Genomic DNA, 18,942 nt, shown 5'->3' with positions numbered 1-18,942 from the left:
TGGCATCTACACAGAGTGGAGGGGACCTGGGGTTTGCATTACACACAACACCCCATGAGATCATTAGGACTACTTCAAGTCCATGGCTTTCTGGGTAGCCACAGCCCCTCCCTTTTGCCCAAGTAAATGCAATCAGATTCAACTGGGAGCAAATTAGGGAGGCAAAATAAAGCAGGCTTACTGAAAACCAGCAAGAAACTCTACTGTCTACTATTAGAAAAATTAGAGACCATTTAACAACACGAGACCATTTTGTGTGGGAAATAAAAGAGGCCTGAATGGAGAGGGCCAGGCCAGAGCTGAGGGCTGGCATCCAGGTGAGATCAAATGCGGATCAAGGGACCAGCCCTGGACTAAGCTGGGTTCACGTAAGTCCTTATTAGCTGATGAGCAGAGACTGCCCGGCGAACCAGATGTGTGAAAATTGGCCAAGCACCAACTTTCCAAATCCATGACATGTTTTCTTGGTAGACTTACTTGTATAATTTCCCATGTAAGAGGAAAAAGAGCATGCGTAGCATTTTCTGAAAGACTGGCACGATGTCAATTTCAGCCCTTTAAAACTTGGGAGTTCTCACAGAGCATCCATAACTGAAGTCACGGCCAGTATTTCTTCTTCTTCTTCTTCTTCTTTCTTTTTTTACTATGTTTTTGTGTCCCTATTTCCTTTTAGACCTCATAGTCACACCTCATATATTAAGATTCTAATTTGCTTAACATCTAGGTGCTGAGCATAAAGGCACCACTAAACACTGATGGATAGGGTAGCTACTGGGGAGCCATAAATGGGAGTGGGGGGACGTGCGAAGAGAGGGAGAGGTACACAGATGATTTCCATTCCCTAATAGGCATTCTGCCTGGAAACCTGTATAAAGACCTGAAATATGTATTGCTCTAAAGGCAGTGAATGTTTAAAATGTCAGCTTAAATTAGTAAGTGTCTCTAAATCTTCACCCTTTTGTCACGTTTTAGTAATGTTTATTACACACCATAAATCTTATTCATATCCACATAAATCGAGCCCCCTGGCCATGAGGGAGATAAGTCTTCCTCGCTGATCTAGAATTTTGGAGTGGTAGATAACATCGAATATTAGGACTGAAAAAAAAAAAGTTCTCCAGAGGAAACTGGTTTGGGGAGAAAGAAGAACAACTTTCTATGTGTATTGGTGAGAAGAAATTGTAAAATCTCTAAAATTTGGCTTTGTGATTTTAGGGGTTCAAATAAATGAACGTCCTCAGTCTTTAGTATGCTCAGGTGTCTTATACAAGTTTAATACAAGTTTAAATAAGGCATTTCACATATGCCTGTATTTAGACTGATTGCCTGATTCAGTAATAGTGAATCAAATTAGTTGAAAAGACATAAAAATTCATTCAGATACTACCCCCCAAAAGGCGCAGATCATAAAGGTTTGGGGTTATCTGCTGTGTGATTTTAGGGATCAGGAGGGCAAAGGGTGGAACAGAACATAGTTCTATCTAGAAGATGTGGAGTGGTTCTTCCAAGACTTCTGGGTTTCAGAGACCATAAAAACCTTTCATGAATTTCAGGCACGGATGTCTAATGGACAACTCTTAATTTTTTCCAAATAGAGACATTTCGAAAATGTTATTCACCACCAAAACTCTAAACAGTAGAGACCCTTTTACCGAGAGCCTTAAAAATGGAGTAAATTGAGCTTTAGGGAAAACCCACCTCTTTGTCCTTTATTTCTCATTTTACCATGAATTAGCAAGGGAATGCATACAATGATTTTGGAATTGCTCCTTCTAACGCCAGCGAGACCAATTTCTAATCCCAGTGAGATCTCCGATATTTTAGGAAGTCAGTGACCACTCCCCCACCTTTGTCTCAGGAGCTCTGCCCCAAGAGGCTTTAGTCTGCTGACTGCCTGAATCCCTGATCAGAGGAGTCTGCAGCTTGAACGCCTAGGTGTTGGGTACGGTGACCAATTAGCTTTTGTTCTGTTAGGGAGCTCAGAGACGGCCTTGGGGAGACAAAGACTGGCCAAGGAACTTTGGACTAAGCTAGGATCTCCCTCACTGTCTGGAAAATCCTTCTTCAGCCTTCAAGTTTTAGTGCAAGAGATATTGTGCTTAGAAATCAATCCTGACCAGCCCCCTTACCCCTGGGTAGAACAGAACAATGGTTGCCAAACTTGGTTGATAAGCCGAACAATGTAGAAAGCCTTTTAAAAATGCAGCTTTGGGTTTCCAGCTCTGGAAATTCCAATGCAGTGGCTCTGGGATGTGTGCTGGAAGCCGTACTTTTTAAAAATAAGGCTCCCTGGATGATTCTGCAGCCTGGGGGACAGATATAGGTGGAGAGCCCGCTCTCTCCTGGGCTTCCCACTACTTCGGGACAGACATGGTAGCATATCCCTTATAACAGTGAGTGTTCTAAATTGCCGTTTTCCCTTGGCAACTGTCCCTGCCCACCCCCATGCCCACCCCTGCACCACCCCCCCCAACACACACACCCTCCAGATTATGAAACTTTAAGCAAGGAAATGACTTAGTCACATTAGCTTCCACAATATCTAACGTAATGCCTGGCACATCACAAATGTTAGCTAAGTAAGTGTTTATGTGATATACATCAGCAAATGAGTTCTTTCCAACTCTCAAATTCTGCATTTCTCTCTTCCCCATTGATAAGCAGGAGGATAAGGTAAGGGAAAGCTCAGACTCACAAAGAATGATAAGCAGGGTGGTAGGAGGCCAGGACATTATGGAAAGATCTGGCTCTGAGCACGCGTGACATCACCATAGCTCTAGGACCATGAGCCATGCATTCAACGTCCTCAGTCTTTAGTATGCTCAGGTGTCAAACAGGCCAGGGGATCTCTGTGATCTCTTTTTAGCCCTAAAATTCAATGACAGAGGAGCATAATTTTCTACCGAAAATTAGAAAACTGGCTTACATGTTCCCTAATACTTAAGTCATGGGATTATATAATTTCAAGGAAAGCGCAATTTCAGCCCGCAGCACTCCGCCCTACATGACCTGTTTGTAGGATTACTATTTTGAAACAAAAAGGGCTTGGGGTTTTTTCTCTCAGCTTTCCCACTACCACAACCCATCCCCCCACTGATCAAACGGTTACCAGAGAAATCCTACACAAGACTTTACCTGAGTTCTTATGAAAGATCTTCCTTTCAAAAATACATTGTGGCTGACATGACCAGCTGTCTCTACATCAGCTGACAGCCTAAAAGAAGGGAAAGAAAACACTAAAAACACACGTCAAAAAATTAAAAGCCAGGATGCTCATGATTGAAAAGTGAGGAGAAATTTTAAGACTCTCCCTAGCATTCAACACATACCCAGCCTGTAATCTGAACATCGCCTTCACTTAGTGGAATATTTTCAGCATAAACTGAAGTTATAATGGATTGGTGCCAACTACCACCTGCTAGACAATGGTGGAAAGCCACGTCACCAGGAGAAATGGACCAAGAGAAATAAATAACCTCCAAATGGTAGTCTACAAATATTGACACACATGGCCCGGATTCTCCACAAATGATAGAAAACATGGCACAGACATAAACTTCAGGGTTTGCCCATTGATGTATCCTAGATGATCTGCTTTTCATAAATCTGCTTAGCACTAATGACTAGGATGCATTTTTAATAAATTAATTTTGAATAGATGGTGCTCTAGAGGGAAGTTGGGACTTGCGTTCAGTTATTAATAGTTAAAATGGAAGCATCAATTTAGGAGCACATCTGCAGCCGCCTTAATAGAGAGTCCAACCAAAATGACCCCCACGACAGATGACCCCGATCGCAGTGTAGATTTGTGTCGTCCTTCACTCCGGTCAAGGGGTTTTCACAGACATTATGGTTTTGACAAAAGACCCATTCTGCTTCGAGTATATATGTTCTAAGCTGTTGATTGTATAGTCATGACAAAAATGATCTTATCCACACACGTCCTTTGTGCGTTTCCTATTGCCAACCTGCAAGGCAGCTGAGCACGGCTTGCGTTAAGCGCGATCTGTGACCACGTGTTAGAGGAGAAGGGTGTAAGCAGGACCAAAGAGGATCGGGTTGGCGTTCCTGCTTGATCCGACTGACCTAAAAAGAACAAAGTCTGCATCAATGCCTGTAGGTTAATCCCGAATGCTCAAACATAATGTTTACATGAAAGTCAATGCTTTTCTAGGTTGCCAGTGCCTGAAATGGGGTGACCCGAGCGAGAGACGCAACGAGAGACCTGTTGGGTAGCTGCATTGCTCCATTAACACGTTTCCTGCCTTCGAGACCTCATTGGATCTCCTGAGGCCTAATTCTCTGTGGCCAAAAGAATATAAACTCTCAGAGGGCAAGGCTGTTTCTGGCTTCTTTGGCTCCTGAACACACAGCACCTCTCCGAGGGCCTGGCACTTAGTAGGTGCTCAATACCTGCTGTTCATGGAATGAATGAATCCACGAATGGATGGATGGATTCTATCGTTTCTGCAACAGGCAAAGCGCCTTCATGCTCTGCACCTTTTTTTTTTTTTTTTTTATCACCCACTGTCCCACTCCATCCGTCCTCTTCTTTGCAGTGACCTATTTCCTCAGACACCCAGGACTGGTGTGATAATTACCATTTGCCTTATATAAATAAGAGATAATTGTTTTCTCTCCATCCACCCAACTCTCAGGGACAGCCAAGGAACATTTTTCTGCGCAAACATGCTGACCTCATAATATCACCATCAGCCTTGTATTGAAAATTAATGACTATTTCATAAAATATTGAGACCTAAGACTGGCACTTAAAACAAGATTACCCCCTTTCTTTCCCCTTAAAACCACTCCCGATTAGATAACTGCCAGACCTCGGTAATGTTGTGAAATAAACCTGCAAACACTCTGAGATCAGAGTGACATTGCGTGCCTGGCTCTCACAAGAGCGGGCTGGTGCCTGGTTGGTTACAGCACCCATTAGCATGAGCTAATGAGTAAGCATTCCCTTTGCTGTCACATTCCTCTTCTGTTATTAGCCAAAACCTGAACTTTAGCTTAATTGCAGAAACCAGCCCACCCCTGGCAGATGAGGGCATGGTCTCCATTGTTGTGATTGCATTCAAAGTGCTAATTGGGGGGACCGTGACAGATAACACGCCCGGCACTGGCACGCAGAGAGCGGTAGGTGGGGTGCTGGGAATATGGATTCAGAGATGAAAAACCGCATCTTCAAAAGCCCCGAGGATTTGATTTTCCTCACACTTGCCCGGCCTTGCACACTAAACTAGAGTTCCCAAGTACAAGAGAATCTTTCGTCTCTTGCGTCTCAAATTTTCCTTTATTCCCTCTCCAACTTTTCTGAATTTGGAATTGATCATTTTGCTGACTCCCCATACTCCCACCTCCCCCTGCTGAGCCCCCCTGAGTCCCCTACATCTCTCCTGAAGCTTCTGTTTGTCTCTCCAGAGATTTTGCTTCCTTTAGCACCAAACCAACTGGAGAATCGGGAATGTCTGAAAAGGAGAAGACATGGGTTTTTGTCCCTGCAACTCTAACCTCTGATATTTAAATGTTGTTCAAACTCTTTTGTATTTGCAGGGTGCTCTGGTTTGGGGATATTCAGAATCTGCCCACCCTTCTGTGTTTAATTTACATGGTCCTACTGTTGACTGGACATTATTTCTTCAGCTCATATTTCTTCATCTTAGAAATGTACATAATCATACCCAATGTCCACCTGCCGCCTGTATCACTTGGTATTATTTTGGCCACAAGCGATAGCAAACAGCTCAAGTGGGGGAAGCAAAAATGGGATTCTTGACTCGTCTAGTTGAAAAGTGCAGAGAAAGGGCTGGTTTTGGACACCCTTTGATTCGGAAGCTGGGACATCCAGAGCACATGTTTCTCTCCTATTCCAGTTAAGCTGTGTTCTCCAGGGTGGTCCGCTCCTTCTCGGGGTCAGCAGATGGAGGCAGGAACCCCACCGTGCCTTCCTCTGAGCCTCACACCCAATACAGAGAAAAATAATTGTGCTTCCTCCTCTTGAGTCACTTTGAGCTTCCTGGGCCAGACTGGGGTCATGTGCCCACCTCTGAATGAATCATCGTGGACAGGATGTGGGTGGAGCACGTTGATTGGACGATCCTAGATCACAGGCTTCCCTCCTGGAGCCCAAGGTGGAGTTTTCTTTATGAGAACACGATGGGCAGGGAGTGGTGGCTGAGGGCCCTCCCCAAGCAAAATTGGGGGTAGTGTTGCCTCAAGATGGGAAAGTGGATTCTGGGTGGCCAAAACAACAAATAATCACCAAACTACCCCAGAAAAGGAGCAATGGTTGAAATAAGTAAAGCATGTTGAATTTTGAATTTAAAAAGCAGTAGGAGTTTCAGATGCAGCAAATTTTCTTTTATACATCCTGACTTAGGGGGAAAGAAGTAGCATGCTGCATGAACTAAGTGTTACTTGGCATTTGTCTGAGTGAGAGTGTTATGATTCAAGTGATATAATGTGACCAAAACTAAGTTCAAAACTGAGAATACGCTCATGCCAGATTGAGGTCCTCCTCTGCAACTTTATATTTACCAGCAGGGGCTATTGTAAGAAAGGGGTTTGTTGTAATAAATTGATCCACGTTGTCTAGGCTTCTGTTGTTCTTGCCTACTATGGACTTTGGGAAGAAGTCAATTAGAGAACTTCTTTAGCCAGTATCATAATGAGTAATGGGAGCATTTACGTGATTGCTAATGGCTGAGTTTACACGATGCCTCAAAGCATCAGTGGTGATGTTTGGCAGTAGCACATTACGACTGTGATTATCACTATAAATTAAGTTTATGTTGATATAATTAGCAGTTAAAAGCTAAAGTAATATTTATACTGATACAAGTTCTATCAAGCCATACTAGTACAAACAGACTGTGAATGTTGATATGGTGGCAATAATTTGATTTTGCAAGGCAGGATATTTCTAAAAGTGGGATATCCTATTGGTATGTAGTTGAGCAAATTGCTTTGCATATTTAGAGTCCATAATGTAGCCGAGCAGCCCCCACGGGAGATGCTCCCCACCTTAGGGGTCATCCCCTCTTGGCAGCTCTGGCCTTGAACCATCTAAGCTGGAAAGGGAGAGAGATGAGAGGCAAGGGGATGTCTAGGGAACCAGTTGCAAGGACAAGGCAAGCGATAATGAGGACAGGGTCTTATGGATCATTTATCACAAGGGCCACCAGGTAGGAAGATGAGTTGTTTTATTACAAAAACATCATCTTCCTTGAGAAACTCTGGTTGGGGTCAAGAATTGTGGATGTGGAGGCTTCCTTCTGTGCCTTGGGGGGGGTTGAAAGGTGCACAGCACTTCAAGGTCATCAGCGTTGGGGTGACTTTGTCTCCCCAGAGCGTGGGCCAGATCTTCCTGACTCCAGGTCCTCAGGCACACTATGGAAGGGTACCCCTCTAGATTCTTCTCCACCTGCTCCATGTTTCACGTGTACTGTTCCTCATCTGTAAGACTATCCTCCATGTTGATGGGATTTTCTCTTCTTTGGGCATGAGAGAACAGGGTGGAGTAGGGTAAGTGATTTCTTTTTTTTTTTTTTCTTTTTTTTGGGGGGTAAGTGATTTCTAAGAAGCCTTTCTGCTAATAAGCGGTAGAGGTGGAGATCAGATCTGAGGCTGGTTGCCTCTGAAGCCATCCTGCCCCTGAAGTAGTCAGTCATTCAACACATATTTTTGAGGACCTACCATCTGCCAGGCACTTTTCTGGACATTCTCTCTCTCTCTCTCTATATATATATATATAATTATGTATATAAGCATATCCAATACACCCAATATATACATCGATGACATCACCCGGCAAAGATCTCTGTCCCATGGAAGCCTCTATTTCAGGCTTCTCATGAAAACTGTGTGATTTAGTAAGGAATCCTAGAATGCCCTCATGTGCTTGCTCAAAGCTTTTGCCCATAAGTCTGCCCGAGTCAGTTGCTCTCTACAGGTGTTCATGGTAGTCTTCTGTCTCTCTGCCTGTGACAACTGGAGGTGCCAGTTACTTAGCCCTTGGAGTGCAAAAATGGAGGCGGTCGGTGGCTCTCGCAAGTTGAAGGAAGCAGGAAATGGTGGGAGCAATGGCCTTCAGTTTCTTCTTGGGGCAAGAAAAATATTTTTTTGTGTCTCAGATGGAAACAGAGAGAAAGAGAATGATGGGCATCCTAAACCCTGAAATCAGTCTTGGCCCCTCCCTCTGCGATAGGTTACGAATAGAACCAACATTTCCCGAGGACCGATTACGTGCCAGGCAGGTTCCATACATCATCTCATTTGATGCTCAGAGCAGACCTTACGAAGGGGACATTAGTATTCTAATTCACAAGTGAGGAAGCTGAGGAACCGCTACTCAACCTGTCCACATAGATTCTAGCTGTTAAGCTGGGATTCGGACCCTGGCCCTCTCACATCCAGCCACGATGCCTTCTGGGCCTCCTCACCGGGGGGCGGGGGCTCTGGGAGGAAGAATGGTGAGGAGCTTTCCTGCCCTCCTCCACCGTGGTCCTTCAGGATGAAGCCAAACTCCTGTAGCGGAGGCAGTTCCCCAAAAGGACACAGGTGACTAGACTTTGGGTAGGAAACAAAGAGAGACTGGAGAGATGAACCCTGCAAGAGGGAGACTCCCCTTCTCTGCTTTAAAAATCTGTGGGGCGCTAGTCGCCTCTAAAGTAATATGGGATAGGTTTCCCCACAGGAAAGTGGGTAAAAAGAACAGTTGCAGGTGTTCAAGAATAACGAAGAAAATTAACTAAGGGAAGATATTTACTCCCAAAGCTTTGAGGTTTATCCAAACATCAGAAATCTTGGGTCTTGAGGCAGAGAAGTTTCTCTGCTCCCTCTCCAGAAACTCTGGGTGACCCCTGGAGTGGTGGTGTGGGGGGTGGGGGGAGCATATTTTTATTCTTAGACTTCAAGGTGCTGGGAAGGAGTGGGACTTCCAGGCACATTGGAGCAGTGCCTAGACGATATTTGTTGATGTCACTTTCTCTTAATTAAACCTCTTTTATTTTTTTTTATTTTTTTAAAGATTTTATTTATTTATTTGACAGAGAGAGACACAGCGAGAGAGGGAACACAAGCAGGGGGAGTAGGAGAGGGAGAAGCAGGCTTCCCACCGAGCAGGGAGCCCGATGCGGGGCTCGATCCTCGGACCCTGGGACCATGACCTGAGCCGAAGGCAGACGCTTAACGACTGAGCCACCCAGGCGCCCCTAATTAAACCTCTTTTAAAAACGAGAATGTCTGAGGGACACCTGGGTGGGTTAATCGATTAACCATCTGCCTTCAGCTCAGGTCATGATCCAGGGTCCTGGGGTCAAGCCCTGAGTCAGGCTCCCTGCTCAGTGAGGAGCCTGCTTCTCCTTCTCCTCCCTGCTCATGCTCTCTCTCTCTCTCTCAAATGAATACATTTAATCTTAAAAAACAAAAACAAAAACAAAAACAAGAAGGTTTGTAAGTCAGCCACAAAGAGGGTGGGTGGTCCATCCTAGGTCAGGATGGGGTGCTCAAGTCAAGTGAGGCATAACACCCCCTTTATGTTCTTCCCATCTGCCAAAACTAACACATGTGTTTCCTACATGAGGATTAGAATGTGCTGGAAGACCAGACAACCACAAGTCCAGATACTATGGGCTAATGCGCATTCCCTCGTGGATGGTGTCATCTGGTCCTCCCTCACACTTAGGCAAACTCTGCCTCTACTTTTCCTTCTGTCAGAGGCTCAACTGTGCCTCTCTGTAGTCAGGAGAGCTCTGGACCGAGGTAGGAGAGCTGGGCAGCAGGCCCCACTGTGTCACCAACAGGCTGTGTGACATGGACTATGGATGGGTCACCTCATATTTCTGGACCCAATGTGCTCTTCCCAGTCTTTTCTCTTCAGTTCCGAAGGCCATGAGGTTAAGTATGAGGGACAGGCAGGCATACGACACACGGCCCCCTCGTGCTGTCATACTTCAACACACGCACTTCCTGTGAGTGCCGAAGTCAGCCAGCAAACTTCTTTTCAGACTACTCTTTCCTTAAAATCTGCTCGGGTTGCCCTTTCTTTTAGGATCCTCTGGCAGTGGAAGGGGAATGGGCCAGGGCTTGCTGGCCGAAGAGCCTGGTGCTCAAGCGCCTGGGTCCATACCCTTGCTCCAACCCATCCCATCTGTGTGTCTTTGGTGAGCCACTCAATCTCTCGGGGCTTTGGGGTCCTTTTCAATGAAAGTGGGGGAGTGGTGGTTCCACGCTTACAAGGCTTTGGTCAGGATCACTGTGACATACAAAAGAAGCTCCTAGAATAGGTTCTGGCGCCTACCAGGAAAAGGAACTACTGTTAGCTCTCGTCACCTCATCAAGCCATCTTTGGGTCAGCCTCTGGCTTCATTTCTGCTGGGATTTCTTCTCCACTTGTCTCACGTCTCCGTCCCGCCAACTTGGCCTAAGAAAACGCACTGACAACGATCTTTGGAAATTTCTAGCGGAAGCCCCTTTCCCAGCTCTGCGTTAGGCAAGTCACATCTTTCAGTTTCAAAAACAAACAAAAACAGTCCAAGCCTCCCCACTGAAACCACCCGGAAACACAGACACGAAAAGCATGGTCTCTGGTGTCAGAGGTGACATGTGGTTTGGGTCTGGGTCCTCCTCCCCGGTAATAATCACAGAAGAGGAAGGGGTCATCGCTGGCAAGAGTTTCTGATGGAGAAGGTACTGCTAACAGTGGCCTTGTTATTGGGGTACCGCCCTTTGAGCAGAGTAGTGGGGGACGTCAGCCCACCCTGGGAAAACTCCCGAGAAGGGGCCTGGGACAGGCACCATCTGCCTGCAGCTTTGTCATTTAGATAACCAACCAACGGGGCAGTTCGCTGGGCCTGAGCCACCGAGAGAGCATGGCTTTGGTATTTGGGAAGAGGAAAGGTGCCTGACGGTTCTTTCCAGGTTCGATTTGCACTCCTTGACTGTCACTTGCTCTTGTTGCTAGGGAAAAAAGTGTATACTGATTGTCAAATCTCCCCCTTCAATGGTGTGTTCTGTTAGCTTACAAATAAGTCAGGTTGGAGCCTAGTCTTACACCCCCCTCCAAATAAAACCCCCCCAACAAATCGCTTACATGCTGAGGTCCTGCGTTGCAGCAAGCCTTCAGTTTATTTTAATGGACAAATAATAAATCCTTCCAAAGGGGTATTTAGAATGGAAATGCTGATGGGTCCTTTAATTGTGACATGCTGCCAGGCGCTGCGTGGACATGGCAAGATACGGTGCCTGGGGGATTGGATGCCATGCATCAGGATGACGGGATGGGAAGGGGTTGCTGAGCTCAGATGCTGCGCTTGGGCCCAGGGGGTCTCACGTCCGCGCTGTAATCAGCGGCACGAAGCCATGTGTCCCGGGCTCGTCAGAAACATGTTATAAAACTGGTTTTCAAGGAACTGACATTGTCATGGTGCTTATGGTGTGTGTTCTGCCTGACTTCGTGCCTCCCCAGGTGGGATCCTCCTGGGCATTTTGCTCTGTGGAGCACTGTGAGCTGGAGCATGCGGAGGTGGGAGGAAGGTCAAAGGTCATCTAATTGCTTAAAGCCTGACCATAGGCTGTGGGGACCCGAGGGATACACAGGAGCACCGCGGAGGCCCTGATTTCTGTGTCTTGGCTCACTTGCTCAAGTCGGGCCACCAACAGTCTCACCCCAGGCCCCATCTGCCGGGTTATCCTCATCGAACACCTGCCGTCTCGTTCCTCTTTAGTCACCTCCACTGGGTGACAGTCTCTGCCCCCGGAGTTGGGTGATGCTCCTTCCCCTCTGCCGCTGCCTCGTGTTCCCTGGAAAATGCCCATGTCCCCCAGTGCTCCCAGAGGCCTGGGCTTGGAGTGCCCGAGAGGAGCCTCCCTGCGGTCATCTGGGACCCCAGACAGCAGGCGGGGTGTCCCATGCCCCTCCACCAGGATAGCCCCCTCTAGCGAGCTCACAGCTGTGAGTTAAGTGCCCCAGCTGACAGCTTCCTGACTTAACCCCCTGGCTGACATCGCTCTACGGAGGGAAGCCCAGGCAGCAGTCTGCTCACATGCCCGTTCTCTGTCCCTTGGGTACTTGTTGTCCTCCTTCCTCTGCCTCCTTAGTTCCAAACAAAACCTCCTCAAGTCAGGTTCTGCAAATCGGATCATTCTGGACTTGCCCACAAGAAATTAGGTTAAACTCTGTTGAGGTTAAACATTGCATTGCTTGAATCACCAGGAAGGAGTCCAAGGCCCAGGGAGGTTGAAATGTCATCTTAGGGATCGGGAACATCCTGTTTTTTTTTTGCACTGGTCTCAACACCCCTTTCCCCGAGGCCTTGCTGGCCTACAGTGCAGCAATGAGTCTTGGATGCCGGGGTGTCTCCCGGGGCTGGTCTCTCCTCTCTGGGTCGCACGGCTTTGAGTGTGGAAGCTCTCTCGCTCTTCTGTCGAGACAGATCTCAGCGCACCAGCTCACACTCATCACCTTCTCCCTGCATGCGGAGAAGGTGGGGGCATCGGACATCTCCAAACTCCCTGAGTGTCTGCTGTTGGATTCTTGCCAGCTTCTGGTCAATCCATAAATAGGGAAACCCGTCACAATTGATGGTGAAGAAGAGAGACTGCCCCGAAGGACACTTGCGGTCTAACACAAGTGCTGATGCCGAGTGGACATAGGGCATGGTCTACACTGAACCCCAGGACGGAGGCGGGGAGGCTAGCAGTGGCCAAGGCTTCACGGGCCACATCCTCACTCACGAGGAACATGGCCTTCCACAGGTCACGTCTCCGGAGACCAGTTTCATCACCTGTAAAATGGGGACAACATCTTGGCTGCAGGGTCATCCTAGGAATCAGGGGTAAAGCAGGTGACCCAGACTTGCACATCCATGAGCACAACAGTAGCCAAAAAGTGGGGTTACCCAAATGTCCATCGCTGGATGAATGGATAAACAAAACGTGGTCCATCCAGACAAAGGCATATTGTTCAGCCTTGAAAAGGCAGGTCATTCTGGCACTTGAGACAGCATGGATGAACTCTGAGGACATTAAGCTGACCCAAATAAGCCACAGACAAAGGGACAAATCTTGTATGACTTTAGAGGAGTATGAGGTCTCTAGAGGAGTCAAACTGATAGAGACAGAGAGTCGAGTGGTGGTTGCCACCGGCTGGGGGGAGGTCGGTGAGGGGTTATTGTTTCAGGAGTGAAGAATTTCAGTTTTGCAAGATGAAGAGCGTCCTGGGGATGGATGATGGGTGGTGCACAACCGTGTGAATGCACTTAACACCTCTGAACCGTCCACTAAAAACGGTAAATATTATGCTATGTATATTCTGCCACAATAAAATAAAGTGACGGGGAGGACACGTGGTATCTAGCACGTGGGCAGCTGATCAGTAGATGGTTGCTGAGATCATTGTCTTCAGGAGGGTGGACCCTTACCTCTGGCTCCACTCCGATCCAACTCGGACAGTGGCTTCGTGGGTAACAGATCACTGACATGTCTCCCCGCCTTCCTCTGTGAGACCCAGAGGTGATCGTCGGATATTTAGCGGCCACGCAGAGAACAGTTTAATGGAATAATAATGGTAACAGAGCACAGATAAATTAAGAGTTTTCTCAAATGTGCTCTTTGGAGATTCTGCGCCCCTCCCTCCCTCCTGCCCACCCCCAGCTGGATATTTTAGACTCAGCTTCATCCAGACGAGGAAGTGGAAGGTGGCGTCTGAGCCTCCATGAGGACCACTTGTTTTGTCTTGGCTTGGAATCTAGTCTCTTTTTTGCCCATGGAGGCCTTTTTCTCAAAGAGAGTCCCCCCTAAATGAAAAAACAGATTTTCCTCTGTCCTAAAAAATGTAGCCCCAGCCGGATCCTCCCTCAAAATGGTCACTAAGAAAGCAAAATGTGTCTAACGCTAACAGAGCCCCAATTCATCGCTTCCAGAGCCTGTAGCGTTTTATACTCATTCTGCAAGCATAATCAAGGGAGTGATTCTGAACCTTGTTAATCAGAAAGGGCCCTTTAAAAATGTCATGCTGTCAATATAAAACTTTGCTAAATTGCATTATAAATGCCAGATTCAGTCAACTAACACATTTAACACCGTTTCTTAAGTACAGTTTAGATTTTATCCGTGCCAGGGAGAATGAGAAAAATACCTCAGGAGAGCCAAAGCCCATGGATTCATTGTGCTAAGCTTGTTGCCCCCAGAGAGGGATTATAAATATTTTATTCCAAATCCAAGCCACACTTCTCCTGCCACTATTGTCCATAAGGTGTCCCCCCAAAGTTGCTGGCTTTAGAATTGCACAATTCTCACAGCTAAGAAGGTTATGAGGGGCGAGTGTCTCAGACCAGTTTTTCAATCAGCAGACAGTCCCTGTAGCTGTTGTTTTCACCAGAAAGGAACGGTTTCTCCTGAGTCTAGGGCTAAGCATTACGTGCGCACCCACCATGGGAGAAAATGGCCTCATTGTCCACATCTGTAGAATCCAAAACCACACTGTTTGTGGGGGAGGATTCACTGTCAGATATAAATTAACAGAGAACTATCCTCTGCTTTCTCCTCCCCTCCCACCAACGAAAGGTATTTCTACACGGTTTTGACTAATTTGATGGTGTCTTTGTCCTGGGATCCAGGTCAAAATAGCGCTGGTCAGAGCTCTAAGTTTGACTGAATAGCACAACAAAAACCATGTTAAGGATCTGAAAATGGACATCAAACATTATGATTTCTGACTTCTATTTGGTAAAGATTCTCTCAGGATAACCAGATGACTTTTTCCACGGTGCACGCATAAGCTTATTCTAAGATGAAAGGTTCTAAGTACAGATGGCAGAAGAGGACTTTGAAATATTAAGCAATTCCTGCCTTCCCCGCACCCCCCCCACCTCTTCTTCCCTTTACCTGATTCATTCTCAAGAAGCAGTGACGTAGGTGATGCTTGGAGCATTTCCCAGGCTGCTGAATTTCCAACATCTCGCCCTCAGAAAAAAAAAAAATGCAAAGACTTTATATGCATAATAAAGTAACTAGCAGTCACTGGAAACTTTCTATGTGCCAGGCACTATTTAAAGCATGTTTTTATCTCTTGCTTTTCATTATAACCCAGTACGATAGGTATGGTTACCATCTCTATTTTACAGATGAGAAAACAGAGGTACAGAGAAATGGAGCATTTTGCCCAAAATGGCACCTCTGGTGCTCTAAGGTTAAGTGCTTGTGTTCTCCCCAAATTCAATGTTGAAATCCTACCCCCCCCCCACCCGGCCCAGGTGATGGTATTAGGAGGCGGGGCCTCTGGGAGGTGATTAGATCATGAGAGTAGAGCCTTCATGATGGGGATTAGGGCCCCTGTAAAAAGACAACCAAGAGAGATCTCTCACTCCCTCTGTCAGGTGAACTTACAGCCCCCCCCCCCAAAAAAAAGGTGACCAACCAGGAAACGAGCCTTCACCAGACACTGAAATCTGCAGGCACCATGATCGTGGACTTCCCAGCCTCCGGAACTGTGTTGCTATAGTAGCCCGAATGGACCCACATGCCTGCCACGTGGCCAAGCTGGATCACTGATACACTGGTGTGTCCCCACAGCTACGTTCCTAACCCTTGCGTGCGTCTGTTCCTTCCCGGGGCAGGATGTTCCGGGGAAAACGCACTCAGTGTCACCACCTGTGAAGGGAGGGACTTCTGCAGGATTGGGGAGGAGAAGAAGTTGCACTGAGCGGAGTCTCTGTGAAGGCCTCAGCTGCCCACGGGAGGAGCTCCGAAAGTGAAGGGGCCTGTCAGCATCGTGCGGAGCTGGGGGAAAGCATTTGGGTCTTTATAGTCTGGCATCAGCCAGTCACTGGGTGAAGGTTGCCCTGAGGTGGGGCATGGCTTTGGATGGAGGCAACTCTTCAGCTGTGGCAGATCTCACAAGGGTGCCCGGCCCAGGGCTGGCAGTGGGCAGCACTCCCCCCCCAGTAGCTGGGGGATGCGCCCTTCAGTCCCAAAGGGGGTCTGGGTGGCATACTACTGTGTCCACTGCATGAAGGAAGAAGCCCTGCAAGAGTGGGATTGCTTGCCTCAGCCTGATCCCACAAGGGAGCGCTGAGCACGAATTATGTCTCAGAGTTTGTGCCAACTTGAGATAAGAGAGCTGGGCTTTCATATTCCCTCACCCATCAGTCTTGGCTAAAAAGCACGCTGGGAGGGGGGTGTTTGGGGATCGACTCCTAGAGACGGCAGCCTCTGTGCATGTGCGTGAGCTCAGACAGAGTGGCTCCAACAGCCCCAAGGTGGGACTCAGAAGGAGGTCACAGGGGCAGGCCATTAAAAACAAAGGCACAGAGAGCCAGGGACTGACCCGAAGTGACAGTTGAAGGATCCCCGTGATCTGGCTGATGCACCCAAGGTATCCATGACAGCTTCTGTAGATCCGAAGGGATTCCACAAGCTGAGGGGAGCGCTGAGTGAGGAGAGAAACCGGGTCACTAGGAAAAGCATCTGCTAAGGGAGCACAGAGCCTCAGCTGAGGCTGAAGGAAGGGAGAGGTGACTCTGGCAGGGAAGGTAGACTCTAGAGCAGAGAAGGCTGTGTAGGGGCTGCTCTCAGAGTGGAAGCCCCTAAAGAATGCCACAGACCTGGGAGAGGCAGGGAGGTGGTGGGGGTTTTCCAGAGTGTTCTATGTCCCAGGGTGGGTGAGAGTCGTAGAACAACCCCGTGAATGGGAGAAGGCAGAACGATGGGGTCATGGGAGTGGCCATCTGTGTGGTGGGTATTCGGGGACCAGGGCAGCCGATGGGCACCTCAGCGCATGCCAGCGTGAATGCAGAGCTACAGGGACCTATACCCCACCCGGCATCTTGGTAGGACAGCATCACCCTGGAATTTACATGCAACCTCAGGAGAAAGAGGGGACCCTAAACTGACCGAGAATACATTCCATCTACCTGGACAGATGGAGGCTCAGAATAGAAATGGAATTCAAAGGAAAGAAAGAAAATTAAATTTCCTACCCACATGCATTTACAGGCCGAGTTTGTTGAGGCCACGTGTAGTAACTATAAACAAGGTCTTCTAGAAACCTCTGAACTCTATACGTGGATGCTTCACACGACAGGTGTTTGTAATGCCTGTTTTAGCTCAGCATAATTACTGTTTTGTGAAAGTGTTCTTTTTCTTACATAAAGAAGGAATTACACCGTGATACACCACGCAAGGGCTGAATCAACTGACCAAGGCACAGAGGATTACTCGAGTACAACACAGGCCCCTAAGGCAGAGAATAGACTTTATGGACATCGCTTTGATTCTCTGTCTGCAGTCCTGACACCATAACCCGTGTGCCCAACACAGAACGTGGGGGGGGGGTGGGGCACAAAGCCACACACACACACCTGCACCTCGTCTGAGGCCATTATCTCTTATTTTTCCTTCCTTCATGCCATTTTGACCTGGAAGGACAAAAAAGCTAAGGCACGCATGCGGGCTTGGAGCGGTGAACATGCGTGTGCGTGCGTGTGCGCATGCGTGCGCGTGCGTGCGCGTGTGCGTGCGTGTGCGCGTGCGCATGCGTGCGTGTGCGCGTGCGCGGTCCGTTTCCAGCCAGGGTCTGGGAGCTGCGGTTTCCGGGCTTGGAGCTTTCTTTGTGTTTCAAAGCCCCCTTCAAGGTTTACCACCAACCAGGAGAACAATGGGAAGTGGGCTGCAGCTTGTAAATGAGCAGAAAGACGCGACTGACTTTGGGCTACTCTGGTGGGGTAAATGGACTATAAAATGCAATTTTAAATTAAATAGGTGCTTTATGGACAGCACGATATTGATTTTGTTTCCCACGGGCAGACGCTGAAGAATGGCGTGCAGCCCATTTGTGTGAGTGTGTGTGAGTGTGACAATTTGGGGAGAATAGAAGGGTGAATTTTAGTTGAACTTAACTGCCCGGAAAGGACTCAAGGATTAATACCTTTGGTCTTTCAACTCTTCTTAGTTTTGAAATAAGGACTCTTCCCCCTGCTAACCTGCGTGCTTTTTATAGCCCTTGTCAACCCCTTTCAAAAAAGTCCCCCTCCTCCACACGGGTCACGTGACACTTCTGAGGCTCTTCCTCCTCACGCTCGCCTTCTATTCCCTGCAATGGGGTGACAAGATAAGCCACTCCTGACATCCAGAAGCAGAAAGATATTGGTGCCTTTCCATCATTTTACCACCAATATCCCATCCACCTCTCCAGAAAACAAAAATAGGATGTACCAGATCACATGTAGAGGACCCTGGGATTCTTCCTCCAAAGTGCTGCTTAAAAGGTGCCTTTGGGTACATATAAACATTTCCAACATCCTCAAGATTTGAAAGGCAGTGCTGGCCCCTGAGCAAAGCAGAGAATTGAGAGATGTCTTACTGACCTCCCCTGTCCACGCCTTTTAAGCCTTTGTAGCAAGTCTTGCATAGCCCCAAACTGAGAGCCTAGTATTTTCTAGAATGTTCCATCAAGCAAAAGAGTGATCGGATTAACTCATGCACAGTAAGACTTTAAAGCATTTGAAGTTAAAAGAAAAAAAAAATCTTGAAAGATAGGCTTAATCCTTGGCAGGGATGGGAAGAAGAAGCATTCTCTTTTACACTGCCTATGGGGGAGAATTTGGTGTATTAAAATCCTAATCTGTTAGCCCCTTGACTTACTAATTCCCTTTCTAGGACTTTATCTTAATGAAATAATTGGGGATATGTACAAAATTGTGTGCACTTGGATTCATTGTAGTGTGATTTATATCCACAGACTGAACATAATGTAAATTAAAAAAAAAAAAAGTGCACTAAGATTATATAGAGTCAAGAAACAGAAGCCAAGACAAGCCAGCCTAAGCAAAGGTGTGGGGGTTGGTGACATAAACATGTCTTGTGGAACTGACATGTTTATGTCAGGGGAGCAGGGGAGCCCTGCCTTTGATATCTGTGGCCTGGGACAAGGGG

The sequence above is a fragment of the Mirounga angustirostris genome, unplaced genomic scaffold, assembly GCF_029215605.1.
Source record: "Mirounga angustirostris isolate CCGP_5_RB_7025 unplaced genomic scaffold, mMirAng1.0.hap1 SCAF_8, whole genome shotgun sequence".
Taxonomy (NCBI): domain Eukaryota; kingdom Metazoa; phylum Chordata; class Mammalia; order Carnivora; family Phocidae; genus Mirounga; species Mirounga angustirostris.
The sequence above is the reverse complement of the archived record's forward strand: the minus strand, read 5'-3'. Positions refer to the sequence as shown.